Genomic DNA, 24,724 nt, shown 5'->3' with positions numbered 1-24,724 from the left:
TTGGTTGTGAATGGTTTTTTTTGTGAGTTGAGGTTGAATATATTTTATAATTTTTTTATTTGTGTTTGTGTTGTTTGATTGTTATTTTTGTGTGTTTGGGTTTAAGTTCTTAATGCCTAACTTATTAACCCTCTTCTTTTTTGCATGTCACCCTCTTCTTTCAGAGTTGAGGTAAGTCAAACTTTTCTAACTTTATTAATTCGAATTTATTTCGAATTTATTAAAATGCATTTTATAAACGTGCCTGAAGTAAGTGTTTAATTGTATAACAAAGCATGGCTGACAAGTATACCTTTTTGTGGTTAGTGTTTGATTGTTTAGGTAAGTATGGTTTTTGTGTATATTTTTTAAGAACTTAGAATATACTGCTGAAGTAAATGTATAACAAAGTATGGCTGACAAGTATATGTTTTTTCTTTTATGCATGCTGGTGCTCTGGTTAAAGACTGCGAGCTGAGGTAAGTCAACTTGTAACTATTAAAAAAACTTAACTGCTGAAGTAAATGTATAACAAAGCATGGCTGACAAGTATACGTTTTTTCTTTTATGCGTGGTGGTGCTCTGGTTAAAGACTGCGAGCTGAGGTAAGTCAACTTTTTGTAACTATTAAAAAAGAACTTAGAATATACTGCTGAAGTAAATGTATAACAAAGTATGGCTGACAAGTATATGTTTTTTTATGCGTGGTTGGTTAGGGGTTGCGAGTGGAGACTGCGAGCTGAGGTAAGTCAACTTTTTGTAACTATTAAAAAAGAATTTAAAATATACTGCTGAAGTAAATGTATAACAAAGTGTGGCTGACAAGTATACCTTTGTTGTTTTATGTGTGGTGGTTAGAGGCTGCAAGAGCGGAGGCGGCTGCGAGAGCGGAGGCGAGATGCCGCGACCGAAGAAGAGGGCGACGATAGCCAAACGGCTATATGCACAGAGATGTGCAAGTACAGAGGCTGCACCGCTTCCTCTTAAAATAAGTCAAGCAGAGGCTGCACCGCTTCCTCTTAAAATAAGTCAAGCAGAGTTTCCGCCACTCTCTCTTGAAAAAAGGGCAGAGGCTGCACAACCCCCTCTTAAAACATGCAGGGTCGAGGTAACGCCGCTTCCTCGTAAAAAAAATGGCCGACTGCTCCGGCAGTTGTAATCTTGCTGCCGCCCATCAGGTTCCACCCCGTCCTGGAAAGAGGCTGTACCGCTTCCTCTCAAAACAAGTCAAGCCGAGGTGATGCCAGGTCCTCGTAAAAAAAAAGGTCGGTTTTGCCATCGTGTAGAAACCACCCAACAGGTTCCACCCCTTCCTGTGGGCACGATTGGGGTAGAGGCTGCACCGCTTCCTCTCAAAACAAGTCAAGCCGAGGTTATACCAACTCCTCGTAAAAAAAAAGGTCGGTTTTGCCATCGTGTAGAAACCACCCCTCAACAGGTTCCGCCCCTTCCTGTGGACGCGATTGGGGTAGAGGCTGCAGCGCTTCCTCTTAAAACAAGTCAAGCCGAGGTTATGCCACATCCTCGTAAAACAATAGGCGGTTTTTGCCATCGTGTAGAAACCACCCCTCAACAGGTTCCACCCCTCCCTGTGAATCCAATTGAACTAGGGGATTCTTGTCTGCATTTTATGAGAAGTGGAGTAGTTACCAGTGGTCGAGGGTTTTAATCGGTCCTTCTTAAAAGAAATCGAGCACCTACCAATGAGCGCACCCATTCATTGGGTAATAATTTGTTCTCATATACTTCCAACAAACTATCAGAAAACAACCCAAATTTCCACAGGTCTGATCAATCTCAAAGTTCCAGAGAATCTGAAGAAAGGTTTGCTATCCCATCAAAATTGAATGCGATCAAAATCAAATGAGAATGCTTTGTTTGATTTTAATGTGTTTTGATTGTTAAAAGGTTCTTTTAATCAAGATGATGCCCGCTTTGGTGATTCCAGTTTTCCATCCACGTCTGGTAAAGCCCTTTACAGTGAAGTATTAAAACGCTCTCCCAAGGTCTGTGAATCCGTAAAGACTGAGGTAAGGCCAACTGATTTTCAAGTAGACTCTGGCAAACCCCGGCAACCCCAGATGAAGCACCCCATGAAAACCCCACTAAAATCCATGAAAAAACATATCCAAACTGAACAAAACATTCCTGCAATTTGCCATGAAAGTGCTTTGAGTGCTTGTTGTGATTTTCCACAGAAATCCATGCTAAGAGGGTCTTTTGATCAAGCTGATGCCCGCTTTGGAGATTCACGCAACAGGCAGTGTGGCGCCATCGGTCTCACGGCAGTGTTGAAAAGCAAGCTGAAGAATGTGCTGACGTGGACTACACAAGATCTGGACGGTGTCTTGGTTGAAGGAACACGTCTTTACGAGTCTCTAAGAAAACATGGTAACATAAAAGACAGAGAAGTCAAGGGTAGGAATTACATTGCAGTCCATGAATTACCGAGGAGACACATGTTGGGTAATACTACATTCTCCATCGAGTACACTCCGTCTCTGACTGGTTTTGTTAATGTCAATGAGTACCATGAGTATGATCAAGCCATAAGCGGTGTAGCCATGCCACTTGATGTAGGCCTTCAGCAAGCTCTACTGAGTGCTGATGCTTTCCTGTTAACCATTTGTGCCAACACATCTGCAGTTATTAAGCAGGGGTCATGGTATGCAGTTGTTGACTCTCATGCTATAACAACAGACACGAGTTGTGTTGTTTTTAACAGTTTGTTAGAGTCTCTGTACAACTATATTAATGACGTAGCACAGTTGTTTGGGGATCCTGAGCCACCATTTGAGATAACTGGAGTTTTGGTTCATGCAGATGCAGAAGTCTCTGATCCCCTGCAAGAAGCGGGCAGCAGCAGTTTCCCATGCTCTTCCGGTAAAGCCCTTTATAGTGAAGTCTTAAAACGCACACCCAAGGTATGTGAATCTGTGAAGACCGAGGTAAGCACATCTGAGTATCCAGTACCCATGGATGAAGTTCCAAATAAGAAAAGCACTAACCTTCCAACGCAGACAGCCTGTAATGTGTTGCCAAGTAAAGGTAAAAGATTGAGGAATGAAAAGCACATTGAGCTGTCAGGTAAACGGGTTAAAAAATCACATGCTGTAACTGTTGTAACAGATGACCTAATCATCACTGATGTTTCAGTTCCAGATGTCTTTTTTTTCTCCTTTAACTTTGTATGATAAAAGGAGATTATGTGAGCTCATACTTCTGACCAATGATAACAGTGACCATAATGTCATAAACTTTGGTCCCATTGCAGCTCCGTGTCAGACAAAGACCATAAAACCTGATGGGAACTGCTTCTTCAGATCGTTGGCACATGTCATATGTGGAAGTGAGAGAGAAACACTTGAAGGTTCGCCGTGCAGTTGTGAAACATCTGAAAATGAATACTCCGCTGTTTGAGAGGTATGTGAGAAGTGAGTATTCTTCAGCAGAGGATTATCTGACACGATCTAGAATGTTTTATTCTGGCTCATGGTAACAGAAATTGACATTTGTTTTGGCTGATCTTTTCAAAACCACCATAATGACTTTTAATGATGGCCGATGGAATGCACACAAACCTACTGGAGAGGTATCTACTCAGAATGCAATTGATCTGAACACTGTAATGGTAATCATTATGAAGTTGTGACATGTGTTAAGCAGAGATCAAGATGGTGTTTGTGCAGGAGCATGTGGAAATGCGGTGTCAAATGAGGTCAGCAAGCCATGTCTGCGTAAAAGAAAGGTAAGCGATGCTGCAGAATGTTGTCCAACCAAAAGGCATCGGGAGAGATATCGCAATGACAGTGAGTACAGACAAAAACAACTGAAATATAAGAAGTCAAAATATGGTAATGACCCTGATTACAGACAGATCAAAATTGAGTATGCCAAAGCAAAATATATGAGAGATGGATATTACAGAGAGAGAAAAATGAAAATTCTTCGTGATAAATATCTAAAAAATGTTGATGTTCGTTTATCAAAGTGTGAACGTTCTAAGGCCAAGTACTCAAGCAATATTCAGTTCCAAAAACGTGTTTGCCAGTATTCTAGATTGAAATATAAATATAATTTCTCTTTTCAGGCAAATGTATGCCAGTATTCCAAGAAAAAATATCTGCAAAACCTGGCCTTCAAAGCAAGAGTGTGTGAGTATTCTAAGAATAGAAACATTCAGAATCCATGATTTATTTTTTGAAAAACCTGGCCTTCTATGGTGAAATACCAAAAAGATGAGAACTTTCGTATGAGTAAAATACAAAAAGGTTGTGAAATATATGCAAGAAAGAAAGAACAAAAAGACATTGACGTTGCTATTGATAATTTTAGGCAAGAAGTTCGCAGAGGTTGGTAGTGGTCCAGAGTTTGTGTGCGTCACCGTTTACTTTTCAGAAAGCAGGTTATTGAATGTAGAAGACAATGCTATGAAGACAAAGGAGTAAAAATTGCTGCTTTGGGGAGAAGATGCATCACAACCAGGTATGTTCATGTTTGTGATCAAAAGTGTGAACAATCTTCTGCTCATTCCTCAGGGTGCAAATTATGGATTTGTCTAACGTGTCATCGAAAAATCCTTTGTGGACAACTGCCCGAAGAAAGCGTTGCTAACAACATGAATTTGGTGGACATTCCAAATCAATTGAAATGTCTCAACTCTTTGGAACAACATCTCATTGCACGTAACATTCCTTTTATGAAATTACTGTGCCTTCCTCGGGGTAAACAACATGGATGCCATGGCCCTGTAGTGTGTGTCCCGGTAAATGCCACAGATGTGTCAAATATTCTTCCACGGAATGAATGTGACGACAAGATGATAAGGATCAAACTGAAACGCAAGTTAACCTACAAAGGGCATTATGAGTACAAATATGTACACACTGATCATGTTCGAAATGCTCTGAAATATTTGATCAGGTTCAATAAGTGGTTCGGTGATGTGGAGCTCAATCAGCAGTGGATCAACTCTTTGAATGAACCCGAAGAAAATGTTGTAGATGAAATGGAGCAACAAGACGTTGTTGAAAAGATTGATGATGAAAATGACCCTGATGAACAGCAAGAGGAAGACCTGACCTACAAAGAGCAAGGTGGTCTTTTGTCAGATACATCATTGCAACCTGTGGATATTGGTTCAGAAGTAATTGATCAGCATTTCCAGGATGTCTTAAATCTGGCACCTGCTGAAGGTAACAGTCCTGTTAGTTTGTTATCTGATAGGTCCAATGAAGCAAAATGTTTCCCTGTTCTCTATCCAACTGGTGGTCCGACGTTTCATGATAAGAGGGAGGTAAAAATAACGTTGTCAAGATACTTAAATGCAAGAATCCTCAATGCAGATGGGACGTTTTGCACGGAGAACAGACTTCATTTTCTATGCACAGTATTTGTCGGAGGTTGATCAAGTTGTATCTAATGTTTCAATTGCTTTACGGAAAGGATCTGAGAAGAGTTTGTTGACTGAAGTAACATCGGATATGCTAACAAACCCAGACTCTTTATCTAAAATATTGAATTTTGATGAAGGGTATAAGTTTTTGAGACCAATCCGTGGAACGCCACCATATTGGCAGTCTACTCAAAAAGACCTTTTTGCACTTGTAAGACAGCTAGGTATTCCGACTTTCTTTGCATCCTTTAGTTCTGCGGATCTCAGATGGCCTGAAATGATTAGTACCATAATCAAACAAGAAGGGAAAAATCTGAAAGCAGATGAACTTGACTGGTCTGAAAAATGTGGACTGATTAGACGAAACCCAGTGACTGCAGCAAGAATGTTTGATCACAGATGGCATTGTTTTCTGAGAGATGTAGTAATGTCTTCAGCTCAACCAATTGGGAAGATAATAGATTACTTTTATCGTGTAGAGTTTCAACAGCGTGGATCTCCTCATGTTCACTGTCTGTTTTGGGTTGAAAATGCACAGAAGTTAAATGAAGATGCTGAAGAAAATGATGGTTTGGTTGCTAGTTTCATTGATCGTTACATCACTTGTGAGACCCCAAGAGAGGATGAAACTGAACTGTTTGAGACAGTCAATTGTGTTCAGAAGCACAGTGTTAGACATTCAAAGACGTGTCGTAAGAAAAAGACAGTTTGCAGATTTAATTTTCCACGACCCCCATCTAGCCGTACCTTTATTACAAGAGGTGGTAGTCGAGACGATTTGAAAGGCAGTGACGGAAAAGATACTGCACGTACAATTTTAGAAAAAGTCAAAAAGGCTTTAACAGATTCTGATGTGAATTATGATTCAACAGATGCATTTTGAGTCCATTGGTATTAACCAAGCTCTCTTTGAGAAAGCGTACACACAGTGTTCCAAAAAGAAAACTGTTGTCCTGAAAAGAAGTCCAAAAGACGTCTGGGTGAACCAGTATAACAAACATTTACTGCGTGCCTGGCAAGGCAACATGGATATCCAGTATGTCACTGATGCATACTCCGTAGTGGTTTACATTATTAGTTACATCACAAAAGCAGAACAAGAAATGGGTTTGTTGCTGCAACGTGCGCAAAATGAAGCCATGAATGGAAATCTTGAAGCGAGATCATCACTGAAAATGCTTGGTAGTGTATCTTCACAACAGAAGTTTCTGCTCAAGAGGCTGTGTATCGTCTGAAGTATGCACTTGAAGGAATGTTCTAGTAAAGTCCAGTTTATTCCAATTGGATTGAATCCTGTAAAGATGAGTTTGCCTCTTCGTGTCATCAAAAACAAAGTTGATCAGTCTGGTGAAGAAACTAGCTTTTGGATGACTAGTCTGGTTGACCGATACAAGAATAGGCCGAACACGGAGGAGTTTGAGATTCAATGTCTTGCAAGTTTTTGCTCTGAAAACAGGATTTTGTCAAAATCGGATGTTTCTTCACAAAAAAAGTCTTCAGAAAACAAGGTGATTAAGCTTAACAACGACTGTGGTTATATGATGAAGAGCTAACCTGCTATTTTCAGATATCCGAGATTTTCTCCCAAAAAAGATCCCGAAAAGAACTTTCATTCATTGTTGCAACTTTTCTTGCCACATTACGAAGATTGGCAGCTTAAGCCTGAGAGTTTTAGAACTTATGAGGAATTCTATAACAATGGTGCTGTGAAATGTGGAAGAGATGTGACCCAAGTCAAGTGTATTGTTGATGCCAATCGAGCACTGTTTGAAAAGGAAAGTGACAAAATCGATCGAGCTCAACAGCTTTTGGAGCAAGGTGTTGATTTGGAAGATGCTTGGGCTGCATTATGTCCTGAAACCGAAAAGGAACGTCATGAATGCATAGAACTAAGGAAGAGTAATCCAATTCCTGATGAAGATGATTCTGAGTGTTCTATTCCAGATCTTGTAGCAAACCCTCGAACTCCATACAGTATTGAAACCAACCATACTGGAATGTCTAGAGAAGAGGCATTATGTTTACTGCGATCATTAAATGCACAACAATCTGCAGTCTTTTACAAAGTGCGGAAATGGTGTTTAGAGAAACTTCTTGGAGAAAACCCTGAACCATTTCACTTGTTTGTCACTGGTGGAGCAGGCACGGGGAAAAGTCATTTAATCAAAGCAATCTACTACGAATCTTCCAGACTTTTATCTCAGCTGTCTGAAAACCCTGATGATAGAAGTGTGATTTTTAACTGCGTCAACTGGAGTGGCAAGTTTTCAAATTGGTGCTTCTACAATCCACAATACCTTTTTCCATAGGTGCCAATGTCAAACTGCCATATCAGCCCCTAGGTGATGACAAAATCAATTCACTGCGTGCAAAACTTGGAGGTTTGCAGATTCTGATCATTGATGAGGTGTCTATGGTTGACCATCATCTTTTGTCTTATGTCCATGGGAGATTGAGACAAATTAAGCAAACTGGTGACTACTCCATTTTTGGAAGAGTCAGTTTGGTCTGTGTTGGTGATTTTTACCAGCTACCGCCTGTCAAGGGAATTCCCCTGTATGTTGATCCAAAAGGAGTTAATCTTTGGGATAACAACTTTGAAATTGCTGAACTAACACAAGTTGTCAGGCAACAAGATGCATCTTTTGCTGAAATGTTAAATCGTCTGAGAGTTCATAAAAAGAATGAAACTCTAAGCCCAAATGATATCAACATGTTGAAGCAATGTGAAACTGGTGAAGAATGTGATGCTATTCATATATTCCCTACAAATGCTCAGGTTGATGAGTACAATATTCAGAAACTTAACAAGTGTTGTCCTGAGGCAATCACCATTCACGCTAGAGACTTTGCTAGAAATCCAGAAACTGGAAGAATAGAACGAAAAGTTGGATTTCATGCAAAAAGTTTTCAACTCCAGACAGACATGTTTAGACAAATGTGTTTCCTTGGGTGTTGGAGTGCTAAGGAAAAATGTTGATGTTTCTGATGGACTTGTCAATGGAGCCTTTGGCACAGTTGTCCACATAAGCAGAAAACAAAGACGTGATGATGATGATGAAGATGATGACTTCCCATCAGCTATTCATGTTGAATTTGATAATCCAAATGTTGGTAAAGTTCAGAGATCAAAGCAACGACAGAAATATTCCCCAAATTCTACTGTTATTGAAGTGGAAGAAGATCAGGTCACAAACAATGGTGGTATAAGACGTCAGTTTCCACTTAAATTGGCATGGGCATGCACCATTCATAAAGTGCAAGGGCTCACAGTAGATAAAGCAGTCGTCTCACTTGACAAGGTATTTTCTCCTTCTCAGCATATGTTGCACTGAGTCGTGTGAGAACCCTTGATGGACTAATAATTAATAACTTCAAAGAATCTGTCATATATTGTAATGAGAAAATTGACTCCGCCATGAAAAACATGCCCCGACTTGCTTTAGAAAATTACAGTTTCATAAAGACGCCTGGTGTGTTTACAATTGCTCTTCATAATGTACAAAGTCTTCAAGCTCATGTTCAAGATATTCAAGTTCACAGACAGATAATGAATGCAGATTGTATCTGTTTAACTGAAACCTGGCTAAAAGTTGAAGACCAAGTACAGATTCCAGGATTTGTTTTTAAGAACAATCCAAGAGCTAAATATTATGATAACAGTACTCCACTTTTCACTGATTTGAAACAACAAAGAGGAGGTGGAGTTGGACTATTATGTTGTGAAAGCATTCATTTTAATGTTGTCATTCCAGAACCTTGCAACTTGGAATGTCTATACTTTGCAGTTCCACATATAAGTTTGAATGCTGCTTTGCTGTACAGACCTAATACATACCCACTTAACCTGTTTCGACACAAAATATGTTGTATGTTATTGATGAGCTGGAGAAACATTCAGGAAAGAAAGTGATTATGGGAGACTTCAATGAGGACATCTTGACATCATCTACAATTGGTACATTAATGGAACTACATGGATACAGTCAACATGTGCAACATCCTACTACTGAAAAAGGTACACTGATAGACCATGTCTATGTTAAAGATGCAGAAAATGTTTCAGTTGAAATTGTGCAAACATATCACAGTTACCACCAAGCAGTCCTTATTTCACTGAGGTAATAATTCATATGTGATGTACTGAAATCAGTATAACTGCATTATCTTTTCTTTTCTGTGCCCTTACTATGCAATGTTCATCCTGAGCTTCCAACTGGCATACAACTGCAGATTAAGTGTACAACTGGAGACGGTATGTTCTAAGACTATATCTATATCTAAATTAATAATTCTTATAATGATCCATCAGTTAAATCATCAGTTGAATCTGTACAGATGTTCCATGTTATCAATGAAGTAATATCTGAAGGTAATCCATTTTATCTATGCAACACTGAAATTGAATTGTATCACTGTATTGTCTATTCTGTTTTTGTGTCCATACCATGTGAGCACTATCCTGAGACTCCAAGATGGTCAGAGTCCGGTCGATCCAGCCTCAAATTCAAACAAGTGATCATCAATCACAATCCTTTATCTCCCATAATTGCTGTTCTTTCTTGAGCTAGTAAGCTTCATCCAGCCAAGGTAACTGTAGTATTTAATTTGTATTCATCTTAATGCTTTAGATAATTTTTTTTGTAATTGTTTAAATCTCCTTAATTTTAAATTATTATTATTATTATTATTATTATTATCATTATTACCATTTAAATTTTTAACTGACATTTTATCCTTAATCTAATTTCAGTCATATTCTAAGCCATCCAAACAATAATGGATGCTTCCAAACATCGTAGGAAGCATCCACAAAGACTGCCTGCATCCATCCATTTTCTCCTAATAGATCACAATTAAGTTAATAGAACACAAAAATGGAATGTTGAGGTAAGTTGACTGTTGTGCATGATTACACAAACATTAAAATGATTAATATTTTAACCAGAATAAAGGCATTGTTAAATTCATCAACGTTATGCAAGCACACGCACGTAATCTTTTCAGACATATGAAATCCACTGAAGTCAGAATTTCTTTCATACAAGAGATTCTATACTCCATCCAGCACATCATTCTATATCTCAATTTTCATAATGAATAAAACCACTGATGTAAATGTAGTACTGTCAGCATAAACTTGAAGTGACTAATTTCTTCATGCACCTAATAGCAATACATTTTCAGGTTTGTGCATCAAATCTCAATAACTACTTTCCACTACTCTCAAAAGGTGAGTGTAGAGATTGTACCTCTATTAGTTAAATGTTTTTCTGTAAGTCTTCCATCAAGCGGTTAATGTTCCTTCAATGTATTTTCAGATTTCTACAATACAGTACACTTCAAACGTCCTCCTTTATACATAATGATTCTCCACTCCATGAACTGTTTTTATGAAGCAGCACAAAACCAATAAAAAGGTAAATTGAATTCCTATAATATCTGCAAAATTTGAGCTTTGTTCAAGCCCTTCACCTGTTAATCCAATTCCAGGTTTGTGCATCAAAACCCAATATCTGCTGTCCAGTACTCTCAAAGGTAAGTGTGCAGATGTCTACATTAGTTTCAAAATGTTTTAGTTGTGTAAACACTATTTATCAAGCAGTTAATGTTCCATGAATATATTTTCAGATTTCTACAATATGTACACGTCAAACTTCAATATCCATTATGATCCTCCGCTCCATGAATCGTTTTTATGAAGCAGCACAAAACCAAAAAAAAGGTAAATTGAATTCCTATCATATCAGCAAAGTTTGAAGTGATTTGTTCAAGCCCTTCACCTGTTAATACAATTTCAGGTTTGTGCATCAAAACTCAATATCTACTGTCCACTACTATCAAAAGGTGAGTGCACAGAGGTCTACATTGTGTAAACACCATTTATCAAGCAGTTAATGTTCCATGAATGTATTTTCAGATTTCTGCAATTCGCTACACTTCAAACTTCCTTCTCCATTATGATTGTCCACTCCATGAACCGTTTTTATGAAGCAGCACAAAACCAATAAAAAGGTAAATTCCATTGTGTAATCTGTGCAAAATAGAATTGACTCATTTCTTTGAGCAGTAATTTAAAACAATCATATTCTTTCAGTTTTGTGCAGTACAAGTCAATAACTACTGTCCACTACTCCCAAAAGGTGAGTGTACAGAGGTCTACATAAAGTGCTAAATGGTCTAGTTGTGCAAACACTTCAATTATCAAGCAGTTAATGTTTCATGAATGTATTTTCAGATTTCTGCAATATGCTACACTTTAAACTTCCTTCTCCATTCTATGATTCTCCTCTCCATGAATTGTTTTTATGAAGCAGCACAAAACCAATAAAAAGGTAAATTGAATTCCTATCATATCAGCAAAGTTTGAAGTGATTTGTTCAAGCCCTTCACCTGTTAATACAATTTCAGGTTTGTGCGTCAAAACCCAATATCTACTGTCCACTACTATCAAAAGGTGAGTGTGCAACTAACATAGAACTCTGTACAATGTTTTAGTTGTGTAAACACTATTTATCAAGCAGTTAATGTTCCATGAATACATTTTCAGATTTCTACAATATGTACACGTCAAACTTCAATATCCATTATGATCCTCTGCTCCATGAATCGTTTTTATGAAGCAGCACAAAACCAATTAAAAAGGTAAATTCCATTGCATGATATCTGCAAATCTGGAATGGACCCATTTCTTCAAGCACTGCTTCACCTAATAGCAATACATTTTCAGGTTTGTGCATCAAAACCCAATATCTACTGTCCACTACTATCAAAAGGTGAGTGTGCAACTAACATAGAACTCTGTACAATGTTTTAGTTGTGTAAACACTATTTATCAAGCAGTTAATGTTCCATGAATATATTTTCAGATTTCTACAATATGTACACGTCAAACTTCAATATCCGTTATGATCTTCTGCTCCATGAATCGTTTTTATGAAGCAGCACAAAACCAATTAAAAAGGTAAATTCCATTGCACGATATCTGCAAATCTGGAATGGACCCATTTCTTCAAGCACTGCTTCACCTAATAGCAATACATTTTCAGGTTTGTGCATCAAAACGCAATATCTACTGTCCACTACTATCAAAAGGTGAGTGCACAGATGTCTACATTAGTTGCACAATGTTTTAGTTGTGTAAAGACCATTTATCAAGCAGTTAATGTTCCATGAATGTATTTTCAGATTTCTGCAATTCGCTACACTTCAAACTTCCTTCTCCATTATGATTGTCCACTCCATGAACCGTTTTTATGAAGCAGCACAAAACCAATAAAAAGGTAAATTCCATTGTGTAATCTGTGCAAAATTGAATTGACTCATTTCTTTGAGCAGTAATTTAAAACAATCATATTCTTTCAGTTTTGTGCAGAACAAGTCAATAACTACTGTCCACTACTCCCAAAAGGTGAGTGTACAGATGTCTACATAAAGTGCTAATTGTTTTAGTTGTGTAAACACAATTTATCAAGCAGTTAATGTTCCATGAATGTGTTTTCAGATTTCTGCAATATGCTACACTTCAAACTTTCTTCTCCAGTATATGATTCTCTACACCTTCAACTGTTTTATGAAGAGGCACACAACCAATAAAACGGTACATTGAATTGTCATTTGCATGGTTTCACTGAATAACTGTACATCTTATGATGCAGACTCATGTCTACATAAATTACAAGATGTTTTAGTTGTGCAAACACTGTCATTATCAATTTGTTAATGTTCTTTGAATGTATCTTCAGATTTCTACAATAGCTACAGTTGAAACTTCCTCCTTATCCATTAAATGATTCTCCACTCTATGAACTCTTTTGATGACGCACACAACCGATAAAAAAGGTAGAATATAATATCCTTTGTGCCTTTTTAATCAGAAGTTGATACTAATTTGATTTAATGTATTGATATATATAATTTTTTTTTTTTTTTTTTTTTTTTTTTTTTTTGCTGCTTCTCTTTCTTACAGTGAATACAAAACCATTGTTCAAGTTTCTTCAGAAAATGTCCCGGCAAAACTCTAAACTGATGCAGGCAGTCAATATTCAGATATCACAAATCCATAACCAGAAAATTAACACAATTATATATGAAATGTTGGATGGATGGCTTGTATTTATATTTAGCCTATGTACAGCAAATTTAGATGCCAGCCCAAGGAGGATGGCTTGCCCCTGCTGAGTCTGGATCCTCCCAAGGTTTCTCCCTATACCTCTCTGCTGATGATGCTCCTCTTCACTAATTTAGGGAGTTTTTCCTTGCCACTGTTGCCTTCTGGCTTGCTCACTGGGGTATTAAGGCAGAATATTTTCAATGTAAACTGTGTAAAGTGTTTGTAAAGAATAAAAACATGAATTAGAATATACTTTTGTCCTTGCTGTCATGAACTTCCATGTACTGTATGAATGTCTTCTGTTTACTGATCTATGCTAGATGTTCGAAGTAGAAGTTTAGTTTTGTTCCCCATACTTATTTTTATTTTATTGTTTTAAATTACATCTGAGCACAATTCGTATCACTGTGCTACATAGAGGATACATGATAATGGATAAAATTATATAATAGTAATCCTTTTCTTTGCAAACAGGTTATTTGATTGATGTACTATTAAACCTGGAATTGGGGAGAAAATGGTTAAACTAATTATATTTAGTGTACACAACAGAAGTATTCATGCCTAAGTATTAAATAAGTATTAAACCTCTTGAGGAAAAATTGAAAGCTCGACAAAAGGCAGTTTTCAAATATTTTTTTATTCCAGTGATGCTCTCCATGAAACTGACAATAATAAAATGCTTTGCTATAGTATACAGTGGCAGGAGCTCACCCACTCAATACACATTGATATTTTTGTTTATAACTGTCAATTTAACAAGTATAAAAGTTAGTTGAAATGTTGCAAAGATGTCCCTGTATTGTTGATCAGATGTTCTATCATGATGTCACACCCACAGAAGTTGAATGGAATTGAAACCTGTGACCTCATCTGTGAGAGCACAATTGTTATCACACTGTGAAACATATGGCACACAGTCACTATAATGTTGAAGATATGTTTTAATATAAATAGGAACACAGATGAAGCATAAACTTGCATGCTAACAAAGAATGTTTTTGAAGTGTAGTGCAGAGCAAGAAGAGCAAATACAGCAGAAATTGAATATACATTAAAAAACTGTTCAGAAGTAGAGAAGTTCAAAAATGAACAGAAGTTTAGGCGACAATGAACAAAAATACATTCCTGCTTCAATACATTCATAAAATCCAACATCTGGAACAAATGCAATATTGACCACCCTGGATTCGAACACACAACCTTAGAGGTTCAGAACCAACAGCTTAGCAGAGTGCACCACTCAGTCAATGCATGTCATAGCATACTGCAGAAGAGAGGTTAAGGTGTGAGAATGATCTCACAACTTCAAAATCAAACAGAAGTTCACATAAGAATGAACAAAAAACAAGTTTTTAATTCATTACAAACACACACAGAATACCCAACGTCTGGAACAGAAGCAACATGAACCACACTGGATTCAAACCCACGACCTCAGAGATTCGGAACCAGCGCCTTAACAGAGTGAGCCACATTAGTTGCCGCACATCTCACAGGCCGCAGAAGCGAGTTTAAGGTGTGAGAATGATCTCTCAAAAGCCTGAATTAGCATTTGAGCCAGATTAGCATGCTAAGCTAAAAATTGCTAACGTTGCTCAAAGTTAACCAGATAGCTCAAAACACCCATTAGAATGAATAGAAACGTGTTAGCGTGTTAGCTAATTAGCATGCTAAGCTAACTAGTACAAATCAACTAGCACAGGCACGGTCAACTTCAGAGATGTACATGTCGGGAACGGGAGTGAATATCAAAAATCTGTTCAGTCATTTCTGTCTGGCTCAGTCTGAAGATCACCTGATCAAATTTTGAACAAAATTAAACAAGTTTTCAGGGAGAAGTAGCGAAAAAACTGTTTTTCATTCCATTCAATATGGCGGACAGACACCATATTGGAAAATGACAAATGAGACATCATCAGATTTGGCAGAACCCAAGAAACGAAATGACATAAAAATAACAAAAATCGATCAACGATTTCAAAAGTTATAAGGGGTTTTGCAAGAATCATTATATCTCTTGAACACTAGGTGGCGCTGTCTTCAAACTTCCGGGGTACCTCCGGCACATGGTGTTGATGATGCCTACCCATTTTTGTGCAAATCTGTCCAGCAGATCAAAAGATATCGCAATTTATGACAAATTTCAAAATGGCGGACAGGTGGTCCAGGTGGTCTTGACAAAATTGACATCCACAGATTTGGAATGACCCAAAGAATCCATAGACACCAAGATCATAATTTTCTGACGAATTGTTCAGAAGTTATAAGCAAAAAAGTGATTTTCTTGTATCTCAACACCCATAGGTGGCGCTGTTCCCAACTTTGGCATGGAACCTCAGATCATGGTGTAGATCAAGTGTACCAAGTTTGGTTTCGATTGATCAAAGTTTGGCCGAGATACAGCCTCTCAACCGATTTTGGGTCGAGCTCATTAAGTTCACAGCATCATAATTTTTTTTTTCACTAGTGTTCAAAAAATTCTGTTCAGTCATTTCTGTGCGGCTCAGTCCAAAGATCATATGAGCCAAATTTCATAAGAATTGGGCCAATTTTGAAGGAGGAGTAGTGTTTAGACTGAATAATGTACTTTTCAAAATGGCCGCTACTGTAATGGGCGGAGCCTTAATGTAAGGTATGGAATGGAATCTCCATGAAGAGCATGTTCAGGTGTACTAAGTAAAATTTTCATAGAATTAGGGGTTCAAAAGTTATTAACGTTTGAATGTTGAAATTTTGGACTGCTGGTGGCGCTATAGAGTTGGGCCTACAGACCCCAAAGTTGGTCAGATCACTAATAATGGCCATCTCTACAAGTGTGCCAAATTTCATCATTTTCCCATGTTCCCTTCATAGGGCTGCCATAGACCCCCATTGAGAAGAATAATAATAATAAAGTAAAACTTCAATTACAATAGGGGCTACAGCCCTTCGGGCTTGGCCCCTAAAAACATACAGATACAATAGGGGCTACAGCCCTTCGGGCTTGGCCCCTAAATATAGCTGCAAGCAGCGATGCCGGGGCCAAGCCCTGAAGGGCTGTAGCCCAGAGCGGAGCGGGAGGAAGAAAAATGCCAGAAACCGAACGCACGTCGGGACAACAGAACGGTCCAGAAGTAGAGTAGTTTGAAATCGAACAGACCTTCAGACGAGAATGACCAAAAGCACATATTTAATTTAATGTGAACATACACAGAAAATCCAACAACTGGAACAGAAACAACATTAACCACCCTGGGATTCGAACCCATGACCTCACGGTTTCAGAAACAGCGCATTAGCCGAGTGTGCCACATTAGTTGGCACACATTTGACAACCCACAGAAGAAAGGTTAAGTTGTGACAATGATCTCTCACAAGCCCGAAGTAGCATTTTAGCCAGATTAGCATGCTACGCTAAAAAATGCTAACGTTGCTCAAAGTTAACCAGATAGATCAAGACACCCATTAGAATGAATAGAAACGTTTTAGCATGTTAGCTAATTAGCATGCTAAGCTAACTAGCACAAATCAACTAGCACAGGCACGGTCAACTTCAGAGATGTACATGTCGGGAACGGGAGTGTAAATCAAAAATCTGTTCAGTCATTTCTGTCCGGCCTGGTCTGAAGATCATCTGATCAAATTTTGAACAAAATTGAACAAGATTTCAGGGAGGAGTAGCGAAAAAACTGTTTTTCATTCATTTCAATATGGCGGAGAGACACCATATTGGAAAATGACAAATGAGACATCATCAGATTCAACATTACCCAAGGAACAAAATGACATAAAAATAAAAAAAATCGATCAACGATTTCGAAAGTTATGAGGGGTTTTGCAAGAATCGTTATATCTCTTGAACACTAGGTGGCGCTGTCTTCAAACTTCCGGGGTACCTCCGGCACATGGTGGTGATGATGCCTACCGATTTTTTTGCAGATTTGTCCAGTAGATCAAAAGATATCGCAATTAATGCAAATTTCAAAATGGCGGAAAGGTGGTTCAGGTGGTCTTGACATCCACAGATTCGGAATGACCCAAAGAATGCATAGACACCAAGATCATCATTTTCTGACGAATTGTTCAGAAGTTATAAGCAAAAAAGTGAATTTTTGGTATCTCAACACCCATAGGTGGCGCTGTTCCCAACTTTGGCATGGACCCTCAGATCATGGTGTAGATGAAGTGTACCAAGTTTGGTTTCGGTTGATCAAAGTTTGGCCGAGATACAGCATCTAAACCGATTTTAGGTCGACTTTGTTAAGTCCTCGTTAGGTATAACTTTTGAACAAAGATGAATATCAAAAATCTGTTCAGTCATTTCTGTGCGGCTCGGTCCAAAGATCATGTGAGCCAAATTTCAGAAGAATTGGGCCAATTTTGAAGGAGGAGTAGCGTTTATACTGAATACTGTACTTTTCAAAATGGCCGCTACTGTAATGGGCGGAGCCTTAATGTAATGTATGGAATGGAATCTCCATGAAGAGAGTGATCAGGTGTACTAAGTTTTATTTTCATAGAATTAGGGGTTCAAGAGTTATTAACATTTGAATGTTGAAATTTTGGACTGCTGGTGGCGCTATAGAGTTGGGCCTAGAGACCCCAAAGTTGGTCAGATCACTATACATGGGCATCTCTAGAAGTGTGCCAAATTTCATCATTTTCCTATGTTCCCTTCATAGGGCTGCCATAGACTCCCATTGGCCAAGAAGAAGAAGAAGAATAATAATAATAAATATAGCTGCAAGCAGCGATGCCGGGGCCAAGCCCTGAAGGGCTGTAGCCCAGAGCGGAGCGGGAGGAAGAAAAACGGCAGAAACGGAACGCACGTCGGGACAATGTATCGCTTCAGAAGTAGAGAAATTTGAAATCAAACAGAACTTCAGATGAGAATGACCAAAAGCACGTTTTAAATTTAATGCGAACACACACAGAAAATCCAATGTCTCGAACAGAAGCAACATCGACCACCCGGGATTCGAACCCACGACCTCACGGATTCTGAACCAGCGCCTTAGCAGAGTGCGCCACATTAGTTGACGCAGATTCGACAAGCCACAGAAGCGAGGTTAAGGTGTGAGAATGATCTCTCAAAAGCCCGAATTAGCATTTGAGCCAGATTAGCATGCTAGGCTAAAAAATGCTAACGTTGCTCAAAGTTAACCAGATAGATCAAGACACCCATTAGAATGAATAGAAACGTTTTAGCATTTCAGCTAATTAGCATGCTAAGCTAACTAGCACAAATCAACTAGCACAGGCACGGTCAACTTCAGAGATGTACATGTCGGGAACGGGGAGTGTAAATCAAAAATCTGTTCAGTCATTTCTGTCCGGCTCGGTCTGAATATCATCTGATAAAATTTTCAACAAAATTGAACAAGATTTCAGGGAGGAGTAGCGATAAAACAGTTTTTCATTCCATTTAATATGGCGGACGGACACCATATTGAAAAATGACAAATGAGACATCATGAGATTCAGCAGAACCCAAGGAACGAAATGACATAAAAAGAACAAAAATCGATCAACGATTTCAAAAGTTATAAGGGTTTTTGCAAGAATCGTTAAATCTCTTGAACACTAGGTGGCGCTGTGTTCAAACTTCCGGGGTACCTCCGGGACATGGTGTTGATGACGCCTACCGATTTTTGTGCAGATTTGTCTGTAGATCAAAAGATATCGCAACTTATGACAAATTTCAAAATGGCGGACAGGTGGTCCAGGTGGTCTTGACAAAATTGACATCCACAGATTCGGAATGACCCGAGGAATCCATAGACACCAAGATCATAATTTTCTGACGAATTGTTCAGAAGTTATAAGCAAAAAAGTGAATTTTTGGTATCTCAACACCCATAGGTGGCGCTGTTCCCAACTTTGGCATGGACCCTCAGATCATGGTGTAGATGAAGTGTACCAAGTTTGGTTTCGGTTGATCAAAGTTTGGCCGAGATACAGCATCTAAACCGATTTTAGGTCGACTTTGTTAAGTCCACAATTTAATAACTTTTGAACAAAGATGAATATAAAAAATCTGTTCAGTCATTTCTGTGCGGCTCGGTCCAAAGATCATGTGAGCCAAATTTCAGAAGAATTGGGCCAATTTTGAAGGAGGAGTAGCATTTAGACTGAATACTGTACTTTTCAAAATGGCCGCTACTGTAAAGGGCGGAGCCTTAATGTAAGGTATGGAATGGAATCTCCATGAAGAGAGTGATCAGGTGTACTAAGTTTTATTTTCATAGAATTAGGGGTTCAAGAGTTATTAACATTTGAATGTTGAAATTTTGGACTGCTGGTGGCGCTATAGAGTTGGGCCTAGAGACCCCAAAGTTGGTCAGATCACTGTTCATGGGCATCTCTAGAAGTGTGCCAAATTTCATCATTTTCCCATGTTCCCTTCATAGGGCTACCATAGACTCCCATTGGACGAGAAGAAGAAGAAGAAGAAGAAGAAGAAGAATAATAATAATAATAAAACATACAGATACAATAGGGGCTACAGCCCTTCGGGCTTGGCCCCTAAATATAGCTGCAAGCAGCGATGCCGGGGCCAAGCCCTGAAGGGCTGTAGCCCAGAGCGGAGCGGGAGGAAGAAAAACGCCAGAAACGGAACGCACGTCGGGACAATGGATCGCTTCAGAAGTAGAGAACTTTGAAATCGAACAGAACTTCAGATGAGAATGACCAAAAGCATGTTTTAAATTTAATGCGAACACACACAGAAAATCCAATGTCTCGAACAGAAGCAACATCGACCACCCGGGATTCGAACCCACGACCTCACGGATTCTGAACCAGCGCCTTAGCAGAGTGCGCCACATTAGTTGACGCAGATTCGACAAGCCACAGAAGCGAGGTTAAGGTGTGAGAATGATCTCTCAAAAGCCCGAATTAGCATTTGAGCCAGATTAGTATGATAGGCTAAAATTTGCTTTTGTTGCTCAAAGTTAACCAGATAGATCAAGACACCCATTAGAATGAATAGAAACGTTTTAGCATTTCAGCTAATTAGCATCCTAAGCTAACTAGCACAAATCAACTAGCACAGGCACGGTCAACTTCAGAGATGTACATGTCGGGAACGGGAGTGTAAATCAAAAATCTGTTCAGTCATTTCTGTCCGGCTCGGTCTGAATATCATCTGATAAAATTTTCAACAAAATTGAACAAGATTTCAGGGAGGAGTAGCGATAAAACAGTTTTTCATTCCATTTAATATGGCGGACGGACACCATATTGAAAAATGACAAATGAGACATCATGAGATTCAGCAGAACCCAAGGAACGAAATGACATAAAAAGAGATTATGTCGTTTAACGATTTCAAAAGTTATAAGGGTTTTTGCAAGAATCGTTAAATCTCTTGAACACTAGGTGGCGCTGTCTTCAAACTTCCGGGGTACCTCCGGGACATGGTGTTGATGACGCCTACCGATTTTTGTGCAGATTTGTACAGTAGATCAAAAGATATCGCAACTTATGACAAATTTCAAAATGGCGGACAGGTGGTCCAGGTGGTCTTGACAAAATTGACATCCACAGATTCGGAATGACCCGAGGAATCCATAGACACCAAGATCATAATTTTCTGACGAATTGTTCAGAAGCAGTTATAAGCAAAAAAGTGAAATTTTTTGGTATCTCAACACCCATAGGTGGCGCTGTTCCCAACTTTGGCATGGACCCTCAGATCATGGTGTAGATGAAGTGTACCAAGTTTGGTTTCGGTTGATCAAAGTTTGGCCGAGATACAGCATCTAAACCGATTTTAGGTCGACTTTGTTAAGTCCACAATTTAATAACTTTTGAACAAAGATGAATATCAAAAATCTGTTCAGTCATTTCTATGCGGCTCGGTCCAAAGATCATGTGAGCCAAATTTCAGAAGAATTGGGCCAATTTTGAAGGAGGAGTAGCGTTTAGACTGAATACTGTACTTTTCAAAATGGCCGCTACTGTAATGGGCGGAGCCTTAATGTAAGGTATGGAATGGAATCTCCATGAAGAGAGTGATCAGGTGTACTAAGTTTTATTTTCATAGAATTAGGGGTTCAAGAGTTATTAACATTTGAATGTTGAAAGTTTGGACTGCTGGTGGCGCTATAGAGTTGGGCCTAGAGACCCCAAAGTTGGTCAGATCACTATTCATGGGCATCTCTAGAAGTGTGCCAAATTTCATCATTTTCCCATGTTCCCTTCATAGGGCTGCCATAGACTCCCATTGGACGAGAAGAAGAAGAAGAAGAAGAAGAATAATAATAATAATAAAACATACAGATACAATAGGGGCTACAGCCCTTTGGGCTTGGCCCCTAATAAAACATACAGATACAATAGGGGCTACAGCCCTTCGGGCTTGGCCCCTAATAATATTAAAGCTGCAAGCAGCCTTTCTGGGGCCAAGCCCTTATTGCTCTTTGGCTTTTAAGGGTTTTTCCAGCAACTTTTTCAGCACTTTTCCAGAACAGATAGATTCAGAATTACAGATAAGGTGAAATCAGAAGGTCTGATGAGAACGAACAAAAACATGTTTTTTTTTTTTTATTCATTACAAACACATGGAACACCCAACATCTGGAACAGAAGCAACATGAACCACCCTGGATTCGAACCCACGACCTCAGAGATTCGGAACCAGTGCTTTAACAGAGTGAGCCACATTAGTTGACGCACATTTGACAGGCCACAGAAGCGAGGTTAAGGTGTGAGAATGATCTCTCAAAACCCTGAATTAGCATTTCAGCCAGATTAGCATGCTAGGCTAAAAAATGCTAACGTTGCTCAAAGTTAACCAGATAGATCAAGACAACCATTAGAATGAATAGAAATGTGTTAGCGTTTCAGCTAATTAGCATGCTAAGCTAACTAGCACAAATCAACAAGCACAGGCACGGTCAACTTCAGAGATGTACATGTCGGGAACGGGAGTGTAAATCAAAAATCTGTTCAGTCATTTCTGTCTGGCTCAGTCTGAAGATCATGTGATAAAATTTTTGAACAAAATTGAACAAGATTTCAGGGAGGAGTAGCCAAAAAACTGTTTTTCATTCCATTCAATATGGCGGACAGACACCATATTGGAAAATGACAAATGAGACATCATCTGATTTGGCATAACCCAAGGAACGAAATGACATAGAAATTACAAAAAATCGATCAACGATTTCAAAAGTTATAAGGGGTTTTGCAAGAATCGTTATATCTCTTGAACACTAGGTGGCGCTGTCTTCAAACTTCCGGGGTACCTCCGGCACATGGTGTTGATGATGCCTACCGATTTTTGTGCAGATTTGTCCAGTAGATCAATAGATATCGCAATTTATGACAAATTCCAAAATGGTGGACAGGTGGTCCAGGTGGTCTTGACAAAATTGACATCCACAGATTCGGAATGACCCAAAGAATCCATAGACACTAAGATCATAATTTTCTGACGAATTGTTCAGAAGTTATAAGCAAAAAAGTGATTTTTTTGTATGTCAACACCCATAGGTGGCGCTGTTCCCAACTTTGGCATGTACCCTCAGATCATGGTGTAGATGAAGTGTACCAAGTTTGGTTTCGATTGATCAAAGTTTGGCCGAGATACAGCCTCTGAACCGATGTGAGATCAACCTTATTAAGTTCACAGCATCATAACTTTTTTTTTCACTAGTGATCAAAAAATTCTGTTCAGTCATTTCTGTGCGGCTCAGTCCAAAGATCATGTGAGCCAAATTTCAGAAGAATTGGACCAATTTTGAAGGAGGAGTTGTGTTTAGACTGAATACTGTACTTTTCAAAATGGCCGCTACTGTAATGGGCGAAGCCTTAATGTAATGTATTGACTATAATCTCCATGAAGAGAGTGATCAGGTGTACTAAGTTAAATTTTCATAGAATTAGGGGTTCAAGAGTTATTAATGTTTTAATGTTGAATTTTTGGACTGCTGGTGGCGCTATAGAGTTATGCCTAGAGACCCCAAATTTGGTCAGATCACTAATCATGAGCATCTCTAGAAGTGTGCCAAATTTCATCATTTTCCCATGTTCCCTTCATAGGGCTGCCATAGACTCCCATTGGACGAGAAGAAGAAGAAGAATAATAATAATAATAATAATAATAAAACATACAGATACAATAGGGGCTACAGCCCTTTGGGCTTGGCCCCTAAAAACATACAGATACAATAGGGGCTACAGCCCTTCGGGCTTGGCCCCTAATAAAAAAATACAATATGTGATTGATTTTGTGATTGGAACATTATAATAAAGTAAAACTACAAATCTGAAATGTGCATATGATCCCATGAGAGTATTTGTGAACTGCAGTGAAGTGATGCAACTGACACTGGTAGATCACATGATAATGGCAACATGGTGAATATAGCACATCCAGATTACTTTCATAGTACACATTCATTCTATATAGAACATATTTCTCTTTATTTTCGGAGGATAATTGATTAAATTCCGAATACATCAGAGATTTAAACAAATCATTTGATTGAATGATTAATGACTTACTCATAAAGACCATCTCTTGTTCCATTCCTGATGAAGCTATGCTTTTAAACAAAAGGTCAATGATACACTTGTCACCACCTACTGGTGGAATGATGTAACCTACAGTCACTGAAAAATGACTGGTCTAAACAGACTGACATTCTATGAGGATTTGATCAATGTTGCGAACCTAAAAGGTTTTAGAGTTTTAGAGGTGTTTTTCCCCCTTTATGCCATTTATGTTTTTCTTAGTTTAGAATAAATTAAAAAACAATGTTAAAACAATGGCATGTCTTTTGTGGTATGGAAACAGAATCCAGGAAGGCTCAATCAAATTGACTGCTATTCTTGGTCAGACACACATTCTCTCTCTCTCTCACTCTCTCTCTCTCTCTCAAATTCAAATGAGCTTTATCTGCATGACTTGTACAGTATTGCCAAAGCATTGGTCATAACATAGGCAATGAACAAATAATCAATAAAAATCAATCAGTAAACAAATGCATGAATACATTTATATATCAAAATAAATAATAAATAAAATAAAAACAAAAAAAACACACTTGTGTATATTTGTATCAACATTCAGACTTTAGTTTTGTCCACTGGCTGACTCTCGTAGTTTGTGGCAGGCTGTTACATACTTTGCTGCTGTTGTGATTGAGATAGAGTTTTCTCCCAAAATATGATTTAATTTCTCTGAATTTGGTAATGCCATAAAATTTGGTTCTAGTTGTTGGAATCTAGTAAAATAGTGTGATCTA

General features: G+C 38.5%; 2 long non-coding RNA genes across 9 annotated transcripts; both read left to right on the top strand.

Moving 5' to 3' along the window:
- The first annotated feature begins 426 nt into the window (after nt 1-426).
- Nucleotides 427-1,113, top strand: LOC122138238. 2 transcript variants are annotated; one of them, XR_006155429.1, is made up of 4 exons: nt 427-458; nt 572-584; nt 696-723; nt 838-1,106. It is a non-coding gene; the product is annotated as an uncharacterized LOC122138238 (long non-coding RNA). The 2 variants fall into 2 exon arrangements; XR_006155430.1 differs by lacking the exon at nt 572-584 and having other exon boundaries at nt 444-458; nt 838-1,113.
- An 8,124-nt stretch (nt 1,114-9,237) lies between these two features.
- Nucleotides 9,238-13,728, top strand: LOC109052043. 7 transcript variants are annotated; one of them, XR_006155424.1, is made up of 20 exons: nt 9,238-9,964; nt 10,128-10,264; nt 10,562-10,607; nt 10,696-10,794; nt 10,868-10,912; nt 11,006-11,099; nt 11,176-11,221; nt 11,295-11,389; nt 11,472-11,517; nt 11,613-11,709; nt 11,786-11,831; nt 11,925-12,019; nt 12,105-12,150; nt 12,244-12,338; nt 12,424-12,469; nt 12,563-12,657; nt 12,740-12,785; nt 12,879-12,974; nt 13,120-13,216; nt 13,344-13,728. It is a non-coding gene; the product is annotated as an uncharacterized LOC109052043 (long non-coding RNA). The 7 variants fall into 7 exon arrangements; XR_006155422.1 differs by lacking the exons at nt 11,472-11,517; nt 11,613-11,709; XR_006155426.1 differs by lacking the exons at nt 10,868-10,912; nt 11,006-11,099; nt 11,472-11,517; nt 11,613-11,709.
- The last annotated feature ends 10,996 nt before the right edge of the window (nt 13,729-24,724 follow it).

The sequence above is a fragment of the Cyprinus carpio genome, chromosome B8, assembly GCF_018340385.1.
Source record: "Cyprinus carpio isolate SPL01 chromosome B8, ASM1834038v1, whole genome shotgun sequence".
Taxonomy (NCBI): Eukaryota; Metazoa; Chordata; class Actinopteri; order Cypriniformes; family Cyprinidae; genus Cyprinus; species Cyprinus carpio.
The sequence above is the reverse complement of the archived record's forward strand: the minus strand, read 5'-3'. Positions and strand labels throughout refer to the sequence as shown.